The sequence below is a fragment of the Alnus glutinosa genome, chromosome 11 (assembly GCF_958979055.1).
Source record: "Alnus glutinosa chromosome 11, dhAlnGlut1.1, whole genome shotgun sequence".
NCBI classification, from domain to species: Eukaryota; Viridiplantae; Streptophyta; class Magnoliopsida; order Fagales; family Betulaceae; genus Alnus; species Alnus glutinosa.
The window spans coordinates 17,623,838-17,644,966 of record NC_084896.1 but is presented as its reverse complement, the minus strand read 5'-3'; the positions used below and the strand labels follow the sequence as shown (position 1 = coordinate 17,644,966).

The following is a 21,129-nucleotide window of genomic DNA, read 5'->3' as shown; positions in this document are numbered from 1 at the left end:
TGTTCATGAACTTTCACGTTGATATGGCTTAACAAGTTTTTATAAAGTTATTATGAGCTTTGGATAAGTTAGAATGTGTTAACTGTATTTGACCGAATGTTAGACTTTTGTTGGTCGAACGCTCGACCTCGATATCCAACAATCAACAATGACCAAAAATGAATAATTATGGTTTTGATGATAGATTATAGTATATAGTGCATTATTAGGGTTTTTATGGACATGTGTTGGAACTCTTGTTATATTATTTTTAATATTAGGGTATGTTTCACAATAGCGAGAGTTCAAGATGTCCAAAATTTTTAATGCGCGCCTGAGGTAGGTAAATGCTTAGAAAACTGGTTTCTCTACAACGTGTGATATATCAAAGGACTAAACATGCTTTACTTTTAAAAATAACATGTACCAAGCCTACTAATTATGGTTTTTTTAAGTAAATGAAAAATATTTGCATCGTATGATATGGTACACTGGTACGTGCGGTATTACGGCCATGAGCTTACTATTCTATGACCTTGACCCTTTGGTCACAGAGATTTTATGTTTATGTGTGGCTTTGGATTCAATTATTGTTTTGTGACGGGCACACAATGTACGGATGGGGTAATGCTTACGGCTTTACTAATAGCATGGGCCTTTCGAGATTCGACCCGGTCGGGCTTCTAGTATATGACGGTATGCAGCAATATCCAAGACACCAATGTTGTCTATAGGTCCCTTGGGACTGTGCCAACCCTACCAAGAGGGGGTTTAAGGCTTAAGTAGACCATACGGAAGATAGCTATGATTATATATATATAAAGCATGATTTTCCTGTATTAAAATATCAATGATTGCTGTCGGAATTATGCCTCATCACTTCTTTAAACTACACTACATTTTTATGGCATAATAACGGAAACAATACACATTGTATTTGCGAAATCTCATGTCTAATATTACAAAGTTATGTAATGTCAATTAAGGCTCGGTTCGTAATTGGTTTTGTAATAATTTGCTTATCAAGTTGCTTATGCTATTATTTTTCTTCCACTGTGAAACACCTCAGTGTCTTACAGATTAGCAGGTTACGAGGTGGTAGAGTGAGAAATTCACTAGAATGAAGATGTCGTTGGAATGAAGTCATGGACTTACGGAGCCTATTTTAGAGGACTTCCGAGAGCACCGTCTCTTGGATCGTGAGCAAGATTGTCGTGACGTAGAAGATGAGTTCTTGAGAGCACCATCATCTAGTTTGTCGTGATGCTGTTGAGCTATCACTAGAGTTAACGAAGAAACCATAGTGACTGTTTTGATGCTCTTCGATTCATCCTAACTCCACAAGAACTCTTGCAGTAAATGTAAAGACCAAGAAAATAAATAGGGAGTTTAGCATTTAATAAATTATATTTATTGAATTGATGGGACTAATAATAAATCCTTAATAGATAAATTTATATGATTGGAATAAAATAGGTTTAAGACAAAGTAATATAACTTGAATAATAAAATGTAATATTCTATTGCCATGTGTTAGCACTTGATTTGTTGGAAGAAGATAACATTATCTTCTTTTGGAACCACACACACGACACGTGTCCACTTTTCCTTTCTTTTTCCTCTTTCTTTTCCCCTGCTTTCTCTTGGATCCGCACGCCCATCTCCTTTTCTTCTTCTTTCTTCTTTTTCTTTTACTCTTCTTCCTTCTCTGTTCTACCCAAACGCAGAGAGAGAGACAAGAGAGTGAGATCGAGAGATGGAGAGGGAGATCAGAGAGAGAGAGTTGAGATCAAGAGAGAGACCTGAGAGAGGCTGAGAGACCTAGAGGAGACTCGTGACCCGCGAGGCCCGAATTCTAGCCGATTCTCCGGTGGGTGACGCCAGTGAACCTGAGATCGATTTCCGGTGGTTTGAAGGGGATTTTCTGTGGTTAGAGGCGATTTTCCGGCAATTGGGTGGAGGATCGTTCCGTTGATGATTTTTCGGTGGTTCTCCTCGGTTTCGAATGAAAATCCTCATGTAGGTAATCTTAACAATTTCCCCTTGATTTTTGAAAGATGGAATGGGTTTTAGTTTACTGATTGTTGGATTTTTCCCCTGTTTTGGACCGGCTAATTACACTGATTTGAGCTCCTGTCGAACTGTGTGTGGGCATTGGTTTTGTGTAGAACTTCGGCCGAGTTTGGGTGTGTTTCCAGTGATGTTGGGTGTTTTCTTGATGGACCCATTGTGATTGTAAGTGAGTGGGTGATTTCAATCATATGGATGGCCGATTGGTTTGTGGGTATTGAACTTGTTAAAATGTTTGGGTCTTGGCTGGTTGGTTTGTGGGTATTTCAGGTTTGCATAAATTCTGAGGTTGTGGAGGTGAGAACCAAATGGATTCTCCCTTGTTTGGATTATGTTCAGAGTTTTGATTAGGGTCTATGGTTTTCGGTGTTTATGGCCGGTTGAGTGGATTTCAGTTTTGGTTGGGTTATTTGGTTTATTTTTGTTAAAATATGAAATGGGGTGAATTTTATGGGCATGTTGTTGTAGATTTGTTGTTTGGAGTGGTTTAACCGTATGATACCTTGATGAAGAAAATTTAGGGTGCCTTGGTGATTTTGGGGGTGATGGCCGAATAGTGAATGTCCTTTAGGATTCTTGTTTTTGTAATTCTATACTTGTATTTGATGGTTCCAAGATATGTTTTGGATGTTTATTTTAGTGTTATTGTTGATTGGGTGCTGGAATTTCTGGATTTGTGTTGTATTTTGGTTATTTTGGAAAGCTTGATTCAGGTCTCCTGAGTTGGAAGATGGAGGTTTTCCTCTGAGCCTTTATAGCTATTGATTTGGGGGTATTTTGGTGGAATCTGAAATTTGGGGTTTGGATTTGTGAATTAATTGATTAGCATGTTGATGTTGGAATTTTAGTAATACCACTTTGGTGTTCAATATGCTAGAATGGATTGTGAGAATGCTTGAAGTAATATTGATGGGCTGAATTTTGGAGTATTGGAATTGGAGTTTTGTTGTATTGGGGGACCGTAGAGTTGTTGAAGTTGTTTTAATAGTTGAGGCTCGTTCGGGCTAAAGGACGTTATGTGAATGAAGATTTTGGTGTGGGTTGATCCCTAAGCATGGTTGTGGCTATTGGTAGTTGTTTGTGATCAAGTGAGTGTTATGTGTGATAATCTTCTATAGGAATTATTAAACCGACCTTTTAGTGTGTGTAAGTCGTTAAGGTTCTATAATTCAAATATTCGAAGGTTTAGTTAACTAAAAGATAAGGTATTAAACAAAATAGTAAACATACGCTTCAAGTTTTAGTAAATGAATAACTATCGCAGTATGAGATTGTAATCTACGCTAGCAAGAGTTATCAGATTGGTAGGTCAAATAGCTTAACGTCCTAAACCAAATTGCTTGGAAGGTTGGTAAGGTGAAAGAAATACATAATAGGCTTCGAATTCATTTAGGGGTATAATTAGATAATTAGCTCGTTGTCTACGTATTAGAGTACCTAAGCGTATTAGATATGTGCTTAGCTTTGAAAGCATTCTATATGTATATGAACCGAATACACTTAATTTGCTTAAATGAATAAACAACTATAAGACTTTTATAGCTAATAACAATAATAGATAATCTAATGAATATAGTAAATACATATTTGTATTAATAAACAAATATTATATGAACCTAAACTAAATGTTAACCTAATAATAATTTTGGATACTTAACTAGACTTAGAAGTTGGTAATGCAACGTGTGAGCACGTGGGTAGTCTATGTGTCATAGAGTATAGAGTTCCATAGCATAGTTTAACGTTATAAGTAATTGCAGGGTTGTGTCATAATTGGAGACTTCAATGAGTTCTTCAATGTAGAGCTCTAGTCATGGGTCCAATGCAGCCAAGGCGAGTATTCTACTCACTGAGAAAAGATATTTTTCGTATTTTATAGAAATGCAAATAATAGATGATTTTCTACTGAACTGACGATATGTTAACATGTATGCTTTGAATGTTTTAAGTAGTTTCAATTATGTTGAAATATCAATGATGTTATGAAATGATGCATGAATGAAAGGTTTTGAATTGATTTAAAATGTCTGAATATGTACTGCAGTTGGGATTTAAATGATGCAAAGAAAAATGATGAAAGTTTCATGTTGATTGATTTATTGTATTTGAAGAAAGCATGATTTGTAAAGAATAGGAGTGTAGAGTTTGAATTGTAAAGCATAAAGCACGAACACATAATAACGAAGAGAACGTAAGGCTCATAATAACGAAGAGAGCGTGAGGCTCATAACAATGGAAGAGAGCGTGAGGCTCACAATGAACAAAAAGACTCATGAGCATGCATAGCATTGTTTAAATTGTGTGATGTTTTTATGAAAGTATATTGTAGTTTTGCTAGACGTATTAGTATGCATAAGAGTCTTGATAGAAAAAGAACTTATGTATATTGGTATCGGATGGTTGCATGATTTAAATGCCATTGTTTTCTATAACGAATCTCCTACGAATAATATTAGCTGCATAGTATGTTAAAATGCTTTCTATTCGTCAGTGTATGCTATATCAACTATGGGGATTTTCAATCAAAAGTTTATAAAATTGGTAGCTGTTATAGGGTACGCATGACTAAAAAGGTAAAACTGGTTCTTTACGAAAACTCAGTGAATAGTATACCTCTGAGGTCTTAGTATATTTATTTATGCTAATACGGTGGGCTCATAATTCCACCTATACGGATGTGGCAAACCTCCACAACCGTATAGATGATGTTTCTTGTAGTAGTATACTTGGGGATATTACGACTGAAGCTCGCCGCGATGGTTGTAATTGTCGAACCATGGGTTGTCCACTATGTTATAGGTTTATTTATGGCTTGTGACGTTTGTGTCACTTGTTATTGTACAAAACCATTTATGTTATGTATTTAATTCAAAGAAAGATTTAATCATATAGTTATTTAATGGCTCTTTGTTGTAATTAATTGTGATAGATGTATAAGATGTGATTTTCGCTATTAGGTTTATGTTTTCCTCTACATAGTAGATACATGTTATACTCTGATATACCATGTACATATTATGGAATATGTACATATGTTGGCTTTGCGACATATCGTCGTGCCACTATGAAGATCCGTTTATATTTTAAAGGATTAATGATTATGAAATGTTTTGTATAAAAAAAAAAAAAAAAAAAAAAAAAAAAAAAAGGGTCGTCACAGCAAAAATCCTTCATTTTTTCACTTTGCAAGGGGATTCTTGTGCAACTTATAAATAGATAAGGTTGCTTATTGTTGAAGGTACAAAGTCTAAGCCTTAGAATCTATTGAGAGGTTGCCTAGCTTTACCCTTGTAAATCAAGAGAGCATTTGTTTTACAAGAGAGCATTTGTTGAGAGCCATTAATGATTTTTCTATTTGAGTTTGTTGTTCAAACCACACACCATCATATAACCTTCCAGCGTTTGAAGTGTACATGTGGGTTAGTAAGGACGTCATATATAGAAGATTGGCTAGTGAGGAGCTGGAGCCTATCGAGGAGATAGTGTGACAACCCCTTTATTTATTTATTTTTTTTAAACAAAACGGAGTCCTCACAGCGGTATGATGATTAGTTATAAGCCAACATCCACCAAATACATCTCATAACATATGCATAATATATCAGAGATAAACTTGTAGCAAGCGAAACTAAATTCATTAACGAAAAAGTGTAATTACAACATCAGAGTCATACATCTGTCTATCTATTGAAGACTTCATCAAAATATTATATATATCAAAGAATTGCTATACATAATAGGTGCCACATGCAACACAAGCTATATATATATAAAGTCTATACAAAAGGTGGACTATTTGTAGTTTGACAAATATAACTATCGTGAAGAGCTTCAGTCATAATACCCCAAATACAATGCCACTAGGTCCTCATCGACGTCATGATACCAATAGCCACAACATCAGCATCTACACAGTCATGGTGGTATTTACATCTGCATAGGTGGAAATATGAGTCCATAAACTCAGCAGTATAAAACTTACTAGGTTTTCACAATGATCCAAATCTTTTATTTTCTACCTTATGTTTACTATAACACCTACTGTTAGTGATAATATTTCTTTGAAATGTTTCGTAGCTAATATGGTAAACACAGGCACATCGTATCCATGAGAAATCTTACCACTTAGACACTCATTTACACATATATCATATGACTATGCCATACTCGTATACAAGCTTTCCAAACCTTTAGGAAATACAAGTATACGGGTACGTCTAAGTAGAAAATGAGTGGCATCATAACTCAGTTATACAGAGACACGAGCATTTCCAAACCTTCGAGAAATACCCATATCTAGGCACAAGTAAGCACAATGCCTTATCGAATATTATATGTGTTTGGAGTTAGTTTGCAAAAACAATATTGCGTAGCGAAAAAAAAAAAAAAAAAAATCCCAAATCCAAGAACAAACTTTATGAAGAACAAGCAAAGAACAATGCTGTTTTAAAATAAACTGCAAATCAGAAACACTTGAACATGTTTAAAAATAAACGGCAACTCCTTGGCTATATCGACAAGATTAAGCTCACCAATGACTAATGATAACCAAGAGAGTGAGCTCTCAACTTGCTCTTCAAAATTTTAAACTTATTCTCGAGAGTTAACTCAAGAATATTAGTTCTTAGTAAAAATTAAAAGAACTGTAGCAAAAATAGCTTATAATTGAAGAAGCTACATGCATGTTTATTTATAGGTTCAGAATACTAGGAGACTGGGAGACTTAAGCAATATGTGAGAAGTTGTAATTGAAGTTCTAGATAAACTAGAACTCCTATAGTGGTGGACGGCTAGGGCTAGGAATCATTCTAGCCTTTCACCGCTTGTAAGTGACACATAGGGCCAAGGATTTACTCATCAGCCCATGCATCTACTTCATGTCTCTGGGCTTGGGTTTTATGCCCAATCTCCCCTTGCGTTAGATGCACAGTTTATCTCTAGTTCATGTTTTCAAATAAAAACAACTAGCCCAATAAATAAAAAACCTGATCTGGTTAAATTAAATTAGCTTGGTGAGAGAAATAAAGGAAAAAAATAAAACTAGCCAAAATAGTTCTGACTCTTCCAGTCACTATTTAATTACAATTGATTCTACTAAAAAATTGTAATTGCACTCTAGTTTATATTTTTAATTAAAACAATTGATTGTTTAAATTTACTTAATTTTGACTTTTAGTTTCTCTATAAAATCTTTCATAGCAATATTAAAGCCAAGATACTGTCATTTAATTCTCTACCTCTTTTTCCTTGAGTCCCTTGATTTTATGTATTATTATCGTGTGTGAAAGACTTATCACATGTACATTGTATTTCAGTATCTCATTCCAAAATGCTCTGCCCAGAGATTTAGAATAATCTAATTCATAAAATCAATCTTAAAAGGGAAAATTTCTTATCCTTTTAATAAAGTACTTGGATTTTATCTTGAGAAAAACTTTTTCACATTGTTAATTGTGATCACCCAATGCACCGAGTATGTTGACCATCATTTTGATCTCACCTATAAATGCATCAAAGTAATCTACACTTCACATCTGAGTACACAATCCTCTCAGGATTTAGAATCAATATTATCAGTAATATTGTGAGAATGAGTTTTTCCTTTTGATAGTATTTTTCATAGAAAAACAACTCCCAAGGTCTGTGGTAAGTGTTGAATGTTATACATTCAAACCCCTTAATTCACATATATTAATCTCTTAGTTTTGTTATAGTTTGATATTTTGTATTGTTTTTGTATTTTGCAGGTTGTGGAAGAAAAGCACTCAAAATCCATCAAATTCCAAGCTTAGGACAAAGTCTGGAAGAATATTGAAATCTTCAAAGTCAATCTTGGAAAGATGATTCCAATTCAATTTTGGAATTGTTTGCTGCAGAAAAAGGGAAATTGGTAAAATCTATTATTTTTGGAAAGATTCCAGAATGAGCACGTCTTCATATTATAATCAAAACTTTATGTTCAAGCATCAGATTGTGGTGAAACTAGAGGGCTGAAAAGCTAATAAAAAAGGCAACAAATATGTCAAAAATAGGTTTTTCCTAATTCGGACTTTCATTATGCCAAAATAGTCTCGCAATAAAGGATCACAAATCTGAACGAATTTGGAATCATTTTCCTTCTTGGATTGAATTTTCAGTCTCCTACTTGGACTAAGAGACTAAGTTCCGATTAATAGGATTCCTAGGGCTTCTAGGACTCTCCTGATCCCTATAATAGGCCTCTTATTCATCCTTTAAGGGTAAGCCCCAATACATAAAAGAAATCAATAGGATTAATGGCTAGTTTTAGGGAGAAAAGTGCTTTAAAGTTCCAACAGTTTCTTGGGATGGATTTATCTCTGATAAAGACGATCTCTAGCAACTCCATGAGCGGCTAATTCATCTGTAGGGTATTGATGTTACCCTTTCCAATTAATTATGGTGTAATTGTATTTTTCTTTGGAAATTCTATGAACATGAATGATGGTTTGTTTTTTTTTTGAAAGATGAATGATGGTTGTTTATCTTGAGAATTATGCTTTAATGTTTATATTCAATTTTGATAAACTTTATTTTGTTTTAGAAAATTGTTTATTATTTCCATTGAACTTAATCTTCATATTTTTTGTGATAATGTAAATGATGGTTTTACAATGGTATTAATTGACATATGATCAAGATGGTTAGATAGGCCATACCAAGGGAAGACGGATATCACTACACCCTAATTTAGTGTAATTTATGTAGACGGTCCGTACCAATCAAAGATGGGTTCAACTATTCCATTAATTACGTGTATGTTAATTAAGAAAGTTGATAGTTTCTACCCTGGAAAGACGGGTCGTACCGCATCTTAGTGGTTAGATGAACGATCTGTACCAACCAAAGATAAGCTATTCTTATTTCTTAATAAAATAAATTTCTTGATGATATCGTTGGGTGCTTGACAAACACACAAGATTCTTATCATTCATGTTAGTGAAATTTTCAAGTTAAATACAATTTACCATTATTATGAGGTCAGTGGTGAAATCAACTATCAAATCTTTACTTTTATGTTTTTATTTAGTTTCAATTATAAAACTAAAACTAAAAATCAAGTATCTTTTCTGAATTAAAATAGAGTTAATTTCAATAACTTAACAACAACCCACAGTCCTTAAGGTTTGGCACCTTCACATAGACTTTATCCTACAAAGATTTATTCTATTATGAGTGTAATTTATTATTGATATTTTTTGCTTTAAAAAGACCACATCAGTCTGTTCAGTTCATAACACCTACACATAAACACGAAATCTTCAACTTTGCCTGATCAAGAGAAATCACAAAGATTTGATGTGTAACAGTCTTAGCAAATGGAATGCCCAATTCTATTACCGACTGTGAACTATCTATAAGTTTAGGACTACACGAATTACGGACTACAATCTTGTGTGATAACTCTTTACTCACACCATAGACCATATTCAATGTAATCTAAGGGCATTTCACATGTAAAATATTCATAGAACAATATTGAAAAATTGAAAGGACTTCTAAAAGTAAAGTGTGTGCATAATTGTCAACAAAAATTAAGGCACAACGGAAAGTAAATGACACAGAAGTTTTTGTTGACGAAGTGGAAACTCAGTTAAGAGAAAAATCACTCCGGGGCAGCCAAACCCAGGAATTCCACTATTCAGAAGACAAAGCTAGATACAAGATAGTAACACTAACATGTACCGATGCAGTGGTCGTACCTTGATCTCTGACGTGTAACCCAACACGAACGCTTCCCAACCAGGTTCACCTACCTGAAGGGGTCTTCAATGGAACTCCTTACCTTAGAGCCGACCTCTAAGATAGACTTCGATTTATAGCGCAGCACACTTGAAAAACGGCTCTAGAGGAAATAACACGTCTCTGAGCTCTAATGGAATTCACACCGAATTCTTGCAGCTCTAAGTGCCCAAGGACCCCTATTTATAGTCTGGGGGTCAGAATGAGCGTCAGGCAAAATAAGCCTATGAGCCGTCCGGATGGTGGACCATGACCATCCGGATGGACAATTGTGCGACAGGATTTTCTGAAATTTTCGCGGAGAAATCTTTCCTGTTTAAGAACATCGTCCGAACGGGATGGCTCGATCGTCCGGACGGACGCACGTCCGCTGCAAGTAATTTCCATAACAGGCTTCGCGCGTCCGGACCAAGGGGCTGGAGCGTCCGGACGGCTAAACTTCAGCACGCAATTTCCATATCTGATGCGTGTGCGTCCGGACCATAAGGAGGAGACGTCCGGACGGCTAAACTTCAGTACGCAATTTCCATATCTGATGCGTGTGCGTCCGGACCATAAGGGGGAGGCGTTCGGACGGTTGAAGTCGAATCGTCAGTTACAATATACGATGCACCAGCGTCCGAACCACAGCTGTCAGATGTCCGGACGGTTCATTTTGAACTGCGATTCTTGCCTTACGGAGATACGCGTCCGGACGGTATACCACATCGTCCGGACGGTTGATTGATCTTCCCTTTCTTGGAACTTGGAAAGAATCAGTAAACCGTTCGAGAACTGATAGGCGTCCGGACGTGCTGCTGAAACGTCCGGACGGAGCAAGCTGGCATAGAAGCTTCTCGGTACAGTGAAGTGTCCGGACGGAAGAAGCAAGTCATCCAGACGGATGATGCTGGAGTGTCTAGCGTCCGGACGGGATGACACATCGTCCGGACGGATGGAGCAGTAGACAGATGGGCGTCTGGACGGGATGACACATCGTCCGGACAGATGACAGGGAACTTTGAAATTCTTCTGACTTCACCTGAACAGTGGAATCCCTGTTTACAGCATCCTTACATATAAGTGATTTTGTCCAAACACAGAAGGAGGCAAAAATACTAACAAACTCCCTCTTTGGCCATTCTGGGACAAAAAATCACTTGACCGGTTTGGAAATACATTCCCGGTCCAAAAAGAAAATTACTCCCCCTTTTTGTCACAAAGGGACAAAGGGTAAACAGAGTAATAAAAACTAATTGTCATAAAAATTACTCCCCCTAACGGTCTCAGAAGGACCCGGGAAACAGAGTAATATATATCCAAAAAGTTTTAACCACAAACAAATATTGTCTCAAAAAGACTACAAAAAAAAAACATAAGAGGGAATCAAACATCCTAAGTCATGGGTAAAATCCCATCTGCACCAGCCTCATCATCACTGCTGTTAGGATGATGATACTTCAGGCACTCTTGAAGGTGCAGCTGGTTCTGCTCCACGCACTTGTCGATGGAGCGCACAGCAAGCTGCAAGGAACTCATAGACTACTGCATGGAGGACATAGACACCTGCAAGCTGCTCATCCCTCCTTGAAGTGCAGCAAGAGCCTCCATAATCTGAGCATAATTTACCTCTGTCTCAGATGGCGGTACTGTATGTGAGGATGAAGCCATATCTGGAAAGCTGACTGGCATAGCAGCAGGTGGGGGCGCCTCATCATCATCAGAGTCATCTCTCCGCAGCTGCGCATAAGACTTCATCAATGTCTGCTTGCTGATGGGCTGCTGGATTTTCTTCTTTGGTTTGCCATTGACATTTATGCCCGACTGAAGAATAATCTGAGTAAGGAGGCAGACAAAAGGGATACCAACAGTGCTCTCATCACGGGCCTCTAATATAACCCCCAAAATGTGCTTGCATAGGCAGAAAGGCAGGCGGAGGTGGATAGCATAGACAAACTGGGCCCGTTTCAGGATCAGATCACTGCGCCGGGCAACCGACCAGATGTTCTGCTGGATTATCTTGGCCAGCATACGGTGGGAGGGTGACAGGGCACCAATCCGGATGGCAGTAGAGCGTTCCACACCTTGTGGAACGGCATAGAAGAATTCCCTGAGATCATCCAGGGATGGAGGCAGTACCACCTCATTGTAGGGGCTGGCCAAAATCTCGAGCACTGGGACTTGGACGATGTGACTGATGACCTGAGGATCAACAGTGATGAGATGGCCTGCAACGGAGGATTGGAGCACCACTCAATGATCATCATTCTGCACCACCTCCAGGTTGGCGTAGAACAGCTTGACCAATCTGGTGTACAGCACACAAGCACAGCTGTGGAGATATCCCGAGTTGTACGTCTGAATGATGTCAAGTATGTTGTCTAGTGGTGGCATCATGATATCAGCCCAAAGCACGTTCCGCTCAGCAATGACGGAGCGGTCCATAATTTTGGCCTGAAATTCAGCCCTATCTTTCACAAGCCTCTGACAGACCCTGCGGGGTGGACTGCCGGTAGACATGATTCTGCAAAAGATCCAACAAGAATTTCCAAGAAAAATATTCCAAAAATATTCTTGTTAAGATAACACAAATTTGGCAGAATAACAGTAGTAATGTTAGGATAACACAAATTTGGCAGAATAACAGTAGTAAAGGGACTTCAAAAATAATATCAACTAAGTCCAAGAAATTTCAGCATGGCAGATATATGCATCTCATATTCCAAAAATAAATAACATTCTAACAGCTTTAAAAAAACTGAAGAGAAAAAGACTAGAAAAATACCTGAAATATGAGAGATATATGCAAAATGCCAAAAACTTAAAGCCAACCTTACTCACAAATAGCCAAAAAATCTGATTTTGTGGGGTATGAAGAGAATTCGCGATCTGAGCATTTTATAGTCGCTGTGGGGTCCCTGTTCGAACGGTGGATTGATGACGTCCGGACGCTCGCTGCCTCGGAAAGGAGCAGAAAGGTCGCACGCGTCCGGACGATATAAAGATACCGTTCGGAGGATGATGACAGCGCGCGTCTGAACTCCGTTAGGTCCTGTCCGGACATGTGGGCTCCATCTCCATCCGGACTCCAAGGGAGAACCGTCCGGACCACCAGTCCGTCCGGACGTCAATGTAGACCGTCCGGACGCTCCACACTGAAACACTAGAAAGGCTGAGAAGAATTTACAGAGATCAAATTTTCTCAAGTCAGTGTCAGAATACGCATGCATAATCAACTGATAACACAATCAGAGATATAAAAGGAAGTTGAGAATTCAATTAGCACACATAATTTTTCCTGATCATATAAAAATCAAATAGGCAACTCAACTCAAGCAATGCGTGTGTGTGTGTGGAGACTCTTTTCCCACAAGGTAAGACTATCCAAGACATGACAAATTGCAACTAGATTTTCCAGACATGAGAGAAAATTCAAGACAAATTAGCCAAAAGTCAAACCTTATAGCTTGCTAGGGCCTAGACACCCTCATCTGATACACTCCCCCTAAGATACAGCACATATAATTTTTTACTTGCTCGTAGAGGACAAGGTAAATTTAAGCACATAAGCAGTGATTAGACAATATTTAAAGCACATAACTCTTTATGAATTACTGCTCGAATCTTATGGTACTGCAAACTGAAGGGAGTGCCAGAATTTATAGATGCTAGGTTCAACTAGCCTGTGGTCAAATTGGCCATCTAATCAAGGACTTCTTCTCTTACCCAAAATTTCCAAAAGCAAAGAGTCAGAGAAGGAAAGATGTACCTTTAGGGGAGCCCGGGATAGTGCACTTTTTCATAGCATGAGGAAAGAAGCTATCCTACTTTTTGCATCAACAGGAAAAACACTTGGCTAGCATAGTCAAAACTCTCAATTATATCTAAGCGTATTTAATCAATGCATACCGAATTGAGATATTAGGCAAGAATGCATGCAATATCTAATAAGCCAAGAGAAATAATATCCTGCAAATTCTCCCCAATTTTTTTTTATTTTTTTATTTTTTTTATTAAAATAAATAAACCAACACAACAAGCAATATGGAAAAAGACATCATATGCTAAGGTACAATCAAACCTGTGTGTGCTCAAAGATGCCACTACAGAAAAACAGTCGTTCGACCTGCTTTTTCTGTCTTCCCCAAAAATACCTGATGCCTTAGGATTAGGAACGAAATCCTAGGCATGACACCTGAATCCGCTAGGTGCGTCTATTCCCCCTCCTGGGGTAACTATCCTTCTTTGCCCAAGTCTGCCTTCTAGTGGGTGGTGGCTGACAAGACTGCATCATCCACTCCATCATGTTTTGCGTTCAAACAGGAGGCTCACCGATGTATTGCTCTTGAGGCCTTCTCAAATGCCTGGGTTTGCTCTTGTAAGTGCCACTCTGATTGGCTAATACAAACCGCTGTTGAGGCCGCTAATGCTGAGGAGCATGAGACCAAGAGGCTTGGAACTGATGTCTTGGTGCTTGTCCCCATGGTGCCTGATGCCAAGGAGTTTGATGCTGAACTGCAGGTACAGTGCCATACTGAACTTGTCTAAGCACTTCTTTCTTGGCTTTGGCCTTTTGTGCTTTCAAGAGGGAGCACTGAGGCCGTACATGCCCACTGAGACCACAGTGATGGCAAATAGGAGGTCTTCTGATGGAATGAGGCTGCTGAGTGCCTGGAACATCATCATTGACCTTTTCCTTCTGTTTATCTTCAATAACTAGAGGAAGCTCTGGGACTGTAGGAGGCACAAACACAGTCTTCGAGGAAGAAGGAATATCAGAAGAGGAAGCTACATACCCGAGACCAGTCTTGTCATGTAGGCTCTTCTGAATGGACAGCATACGAGTCAACTTCTCATCAGTGACTCTCTCTAGCTGGAGCTGTGTCTCAAGTAGGTTTTCCTCGAGCTCCTGTATCTTGAGCAGTAGTGAGCTCTTCTCAGTATGCAGACTGTTCAGATCATTAACTTGCTGCTTTCGGCCTTCCCTCAGCTTCTCAAACTCTTTGTAGAGAGTTTTGTATGCTTCCTTGAGCTCTACCTCATTCTCACTATGCTTCGAATAATATGAGTCTTCTTCATCAACATAAGGGGCCACAAAAGCCAGAAATTTGTCAGACTCTAGAGCATCTTCTTCGGACTCATCACTGAGAGTCACATTGTAAGCCTTCCCCTTGCCCTTCTTGAGATTCCCGCAATCAGCCCGGATATGCCCATGGCTTGAGCATTCAAAACATCTAGGTCCTCTCAGATCTTTCTCATCCTCTAATTCAGCTTCTTTGAGAGGTTTCTTAGCTTTTTCAGAAAACTTCTTCTTGAACCGATCATCTTTCATTAGTCTTCTGAAATTTTTGGCAAGCATTGCCACAGCCTTTTCTTCATCCTCAGATTCTTCTTCAGAGGAGGCTTCTACCCTCTTCGTGGAAGCCTTAAGAGCTATGGTCTTTAATTTCTTGACCGGGGGCAGAGACATCCGAGATAGGTTTCCCAAGACTCACCATGGAGTTCCTTAGGTCACTTATTTTGGAGTAAAACTCTCCAAATGTCTCTTCCTCTAACATCTTAATTTCTTCAAATTTTGAAATCAACATCTGAAGTTTGGCAGATTTTACAAGTTTTGTGCCTTCATATGTTGTTTCCAAAATTTGCCATGCTGCTTTGGCTGATTCGCAATTTGAAATTTTGGCGAATTCAGATGGAGAAAGTGCTTGGCATAGAGCATGGAGGGCTTTGTCATTTGAAAGACGAGCGTTCTTTTCAGTGACTAGTTCAAGTGTTGTATCCTCTGGTTTAGTCCAACCAGTCTCAACAATACCCCAACAGTCTATAGATTTTAAAAAGAAACGCATACGTGCCTTCCAATAGCCATAGTTCGAGCCATCAAAGGCAGGAACAGAATTAAGAGTTTGAGACATAATAAAAATAGAAGTCAAATATAAAAACACTAAAGAAATTAATCTTCTCAGAGTGTACCAAGCTCTGATACCAATTGAAAAATTGAAAAATTGAAATGACTTCTAAAAGTAAAGTGTGTGCATAATTGTCAACAAAAATTAAGGCACAGCGGAAAGTAAATGACACAGAGATTTTTGTTGACGAAGTGGAAACTTAGTTAAGAGAAAAATCACTCCGGGGCAGCCAAACCCAGGAATTCCACTATTCAGAAGACAAAGCTAGATACAAGATAGTAACACTCACATGTACCGATGCAGTGGTCGTACCTTGATCTCTGACGTGTAACCCAACATGAACGCTTCCCAACCAGGTTCACCTAGCTGAAGGGGTCTTCAATGGAACTCCTTACCTTAGAGCCGACCTCTAAGATAGACTTTGATTTATAGCACAGCACACTTGAAAAACGGTTCTAGAGGAAATAACACGTCTCTGAGCTCTAATGGAATTCACACTGAATTCTTGCAGCTCTAAGTGCCCAAGGACCCCTATTTATAGTCTGGGGGTCAGAATGAGCGTCAGGCAAAATAAGCCTATGAGCCGTCCCGACGGTGGACCATGACCGTCTGGACAGACAACTGTGCGACAGGATTTTCTAAAATTTTCGCGGAGAAATCTTTCCTGTATAAGAACATAGTTCGGATGGGATGGCTCGATCTTTCAGACGGACGCACATCCGCTGCAAGTAATTTCCATAACAGGCTTCGCACGTCCGGAACAAGGGGCAGGAGCGTCCGGAAGGCTAAACTTCAGCACGCAATTTCCATATCTGATGCGTGTGTGTCCGGACCATAAGGAGGAGACGTCTGGACGGCTAAACTTCAGCACGCAATTTCCATATCTGATGCATGTGCGTCCAGACCATAAGGGGGAGATGTCCGGATGGTTGAAGTCGAATCGTCAGTTACCATATATGATGCACCAGCGTTCGAACCACAGCTGTCAGATGTCTGGACGGTTCATTTTGAACTGCGATTCTTGCCTTATAGAGATACGAGTCCGGACGGAATACCACATCGTCTGGACGGTTGATTGATCTTCCCTTTCTTGGAACTTGGAAAGAATCAGTGAACCGTTCGAGAACTTATAGGCGTCCGGACGTGCTGCTGAAACGTCCGGACGGAGCAAGCTGGCACAGAAGCTTCTCGATACAGTGAAGTGTCCGGACGGAAGAAGCATGTCGTCCGGACGGATGATGCTGGAGTGTCTGGCGTCCGGACGGGATGACACATCATCCGGACGGATGACAGGCAACTTTGAAATTCTTCTGACTTCACTCTGAACAGTGGAATCCCTGTTTGCAGCATCCTTACATATAAGTGATTTTGTCCAAACACAGAATGAGGCCAAAATACTAACAAATATCAAGCACGTAAAATAACATATGCCATATACTCAAAAGTAGATCAGTGAATAAAAACTTTATTTATAATAAACTTATATGTCAACAGTACATTGGGATTTAGGGCATAAACCCCAGCAATATGCCCTATAGCCGTAACTATATACATATGTTTAGTTCCATTCAAACTCATTGGTATATTGGTACATCTAACATGAAATTTTATGTAAAACATCTATGCAATTTAGCTGTAACTGTATACTTATGTTCTGCTCCATTCAAACTCATAGACATATTAATACATCTAGTAATGAAATCATCATAAAACACGTAACATATCATCATTGTGCTATGCATGCTCATCATTTGTTTTCATCTCATTCTGACGCCAAGGGGTACATAGTCCAACGGTCTTTTGTTTCATGGTGTCCAGGGGTACGCAGCCTAAGGGTCTTTTGTTTCATAATACCAAGGGGTACACAACCCAATGGTCTTGTTGCATGGTGCCCAGGGGAACGCAATTCAAAGGTATTTAGTTCAACATTTTGTTTCATATACATGCTTGTGCTTTTGTGACTTACATCATACGTATTCATGCTTTCACACTAATGCAATTCTCAACATTTCATATTTTTCACATCATTCTCAATGTAACATGAAATCTTTACTCATTTGAAATCTCTTAAAACATAACTCATTTCCAATTCCTTAAACACATTCTAAAACACATAAATCATCATTAAATCATTATTCAACATAAATCAAAGTATAGAAAGCATCCATGTTCATATATTATTTCAAAATATCATTGGCTTGGTTTATCACAAATCTAACATTTAAGAAATTCGAAAACCATCAAAATTAGTATCTCTTCTCAGTTGAATACTCACATTGGGTTGCTTGGTAATTGGCTTAAAGAAGGATTCCCTGTAATGTCTCGAATATTAAATGGCATTTTTAAGAGTAAAATCTAGAGTAATAATGATTAAGATTAATTGGATGTCAGAAAAACAGCCATGTGGGCATGTCTAAAAGAATTAGATAAAATAGTTAGAAAAGAAATAGAAATAATAAAATAGAAAATGAGATAGAATATAATAAGGAACTAAATAAAAGAGAAATTTAAAATAATTGAGATAATAGAAAAGAAAATAAGAAAGAATCTGGAATAGTCAAACGGTTAGACAAACAAAATAGAATAAAAAATTAAAAAAAAAAAAGAAAAAGAAAAGGAAAAAGAATGAAAAGCATGTGTAGAAAAGTCAAAACAAAAAGTGAAATAAAAGAAAAATTAAATAAATAAAAAAAATAAGGCCATTCTTTTGAAAGGCCTGATGGCCTTTAAATCAAAAGGCCATACAGCCATTAAAAAGCAAAGACCAATGCCATTTAATGAAAAACGGTGAAATGGCGAATAAAAAGGGAAAAAGGGCCGAACGGCCATTTAGCAAAATATAAAAGAAAACCGGACAGAACTCCATTTAAGGGTAGTGTGCCATTTCTTCTCGGCAGTTTGGAAATCCTCCACCTTTTCTTATTTCTCTCTCCTTCTCATGTACATAAAAACTTTGATCTACAAAGATCCAACTGTCCAAACTTAGTTCCGACTTCGGAAACATGATCTACGAAGCCTGATCTAAGTTTTTACCAATTGATTTAAGGTATTTTCGTTAAACTCATGTTTTAGAGATTTTGCTAAATCTTGTAAATGTGAGTTTAATCTAGTGTTTTCTTCAAGTAATGGGTTACTTGGAACTTGCTTGAGGCTACCCAAACCCTGGGTTTTGGTTTGGCGAATTTTTGGTGAGTTTCCTCAAATCCTAACTTTTAGGTATTTAATTTTAATTGAGTTTTTATGTGATTAACCCTTAGTAAATGCTATTGGGTTAATGGTATTGTGTTTGAAATAATGTTTAAAAGTTATATCGTTAAATCATGTCAATAAGTTAGTAATTATTGTAAAAAGATTAGTGAACGTAATTTTAGGGTTAATGTTATTTTTAAATACGGTAGTATTTTATGCGACTGTGTTAATGAAAATAATTTAAGGATAGACGTTTGGAACCCTAAAAAATATTATGGATTTTTCAATGGTTAGCCTTGAGCGATTCAAGTGCTAATTAGAGTGTTAAGTTATTTAGAGTGCTAAATGATGAAATGTGTTATTCCACAGTGACGCATTGCACGGTGGTGTCTAGGAAACTTAGTGCTTAAATCCACGCAGCCAATGTGAGTATTCTACTCACTGAGAAGATATATTTTTGATATTATGGATTTGTAAAATATATATTGTTTTATAATTCCGAACCAGCCATATGATGAAAATATATGTTTTGGATAATTTGAATAGTTTGATTATGTTCAATTATCAATGATGTTTAAGAATTGATGCATGAGTGAAGTGTGTTGAATTGTTTTAAAGTGTTTGAGTGTGTGCTACAGTTGGGATTTAAATTAAGCAAAATTGTTTGAAAACATGTCATGTTGAAACTGTTTATGTTTTATGAAGAAACTATGATTTGAATGATTTCAAAGTGTTGATGAAATATTGGATTTATTTAGTTTTAAGAGAACATGATTTAGCAACTGCATGATTTTATAGCATGATACAGTAGTGAAATATATACTGGTCAAGCATAGAGCATAGAGCATACATTTCAGTAACAGAACATAGTAAAACAATAGTAAACACAATTAAACAGCAGTTATCGGCATCGTAGAGGACCTAAGCCATAGTAAACCCAGTTTCATGCATATCGTGTATAGCATTGTTTTATGAGTGATGTTTTTATGTTATGAGTAGTTTTTCCTATACGTGTTGGTATCCATAAGTGTCTTAAATGAAAAGCGCTTATGTATATTTCTATCGGATGGTTGCATGTGTTTAAGAAACATTGAATATGAATGTACATGGATTCATGACTGCCTAGGTGCGAGTAATGGCATGTCTATGAGTAAGAAGGTTGACTGTTATTATTTTTCAAGAAAGACGTGTTAGCATATTTGAGTTTAACTCTAGTAATCACATGATCTACTGACGTTCAAAGCATGAAGTTGAAATACGATTAGAGATGGTGTTGCGAGTATTATATTGAAGGATGATATCCTAATATGGAAGGGTAAGATGCCATGTTTTATTGCTTAAGACTTATGTGTAGACGTGATATCTGTAATGGAGTGATCATGTGCACATATGTTGGAGCCACCGTTGAAAAGTATTATTATAGAGGGGTCTATATGTAGAACCTTCTAAGTGGTAGACTGGAATTTCTACATATGTTCACAGCTATATAGTATGTCTTAAATGTTTTCTGAATAGTCAGTGTTTACTGTATTAGTTATTGGTAAATTGTGGCTAATATTATGCTCGCGTGACTAAAAATAAAATAAAGGTTGGTTCTTTGTGAAAATTCAATTATTTAATATCACTGAGGTCTTAGTATGTTTTATACTGAGACGGTGGACTTATTCTTTCACCTATGCGGATGTGGATACCATCACAACCGTGTAGATGAGGTTTCTTGGTTGCAGGTACTGCGGATGTAGATGATGACCAGTTTACTTAGCATATGGGATGTTATGATTGGAGCATATCGCGACAGTCATATGCCGGACTCATGGGTAGTTCGTATGTTGGGTATTTGGTTATAGCTCATATCCTATGGGGCATGTATTTGCTGAGCCTGTAATTTGGGTATGTAATTATAGTAATATGTTTTATAAGCTTTAACAAGTTAGATACATAATTAGCTCTTGTTGTATTTAACTGTTATATATTAGATGTATTTCCGCTTATGATATGTGTTCCGCTGCTCATTGATTATTATATTCCGCTGTTAGATGTAACTCCGATGATCCGGTGCATGTTATGGGGCATGTGCCATATGTTGGCTGAGCAACACGTAGTCATGCCACTGCAATGACTCGTTTTGTGTTTGTATTAAAAAAAAAAAAAAGTTGCACATTCCCAACGAAAGCTTTGCAATACACCACTATATTATCACATTGCATGACATATTAACAACTAATTCATAACATTTTCTAACTCT

General features: G+C 37.6%; 1 long non-coding RNA gene across 2 annotated transcripts; it reads left to right on the top strand.

Moving 5' to 3' along the window:
- The first annotated feature begins 1,627 nt into the window (after positions 1-1,627).
- On the top strand, positions 1,628-20,826 carry LOC133881439 (uncharacterized). 2 transcript variants are annotated; one of them, XR_009902514.1, is made up of 5 exons: positions 1,628-2,002; positions 7,797-7,939; positions 17,514-17,608; positions 19,254-19,309; positions 20,592-20,826. It is a non-coding gene; the product is annotated as an uncharacterized LOC133881439 (long non-coding RNA). The 2 variants fall into 2 exon arrangements; XR_009902515.1 differs by lacking the exons at positions 19,254-19,309; positions 20,592-20,826 and adding an exon at positions 18,819-18,850.
- The last annotated feature ends 303 nt before the right edge of the window (positions 20,827-21,129 follow it).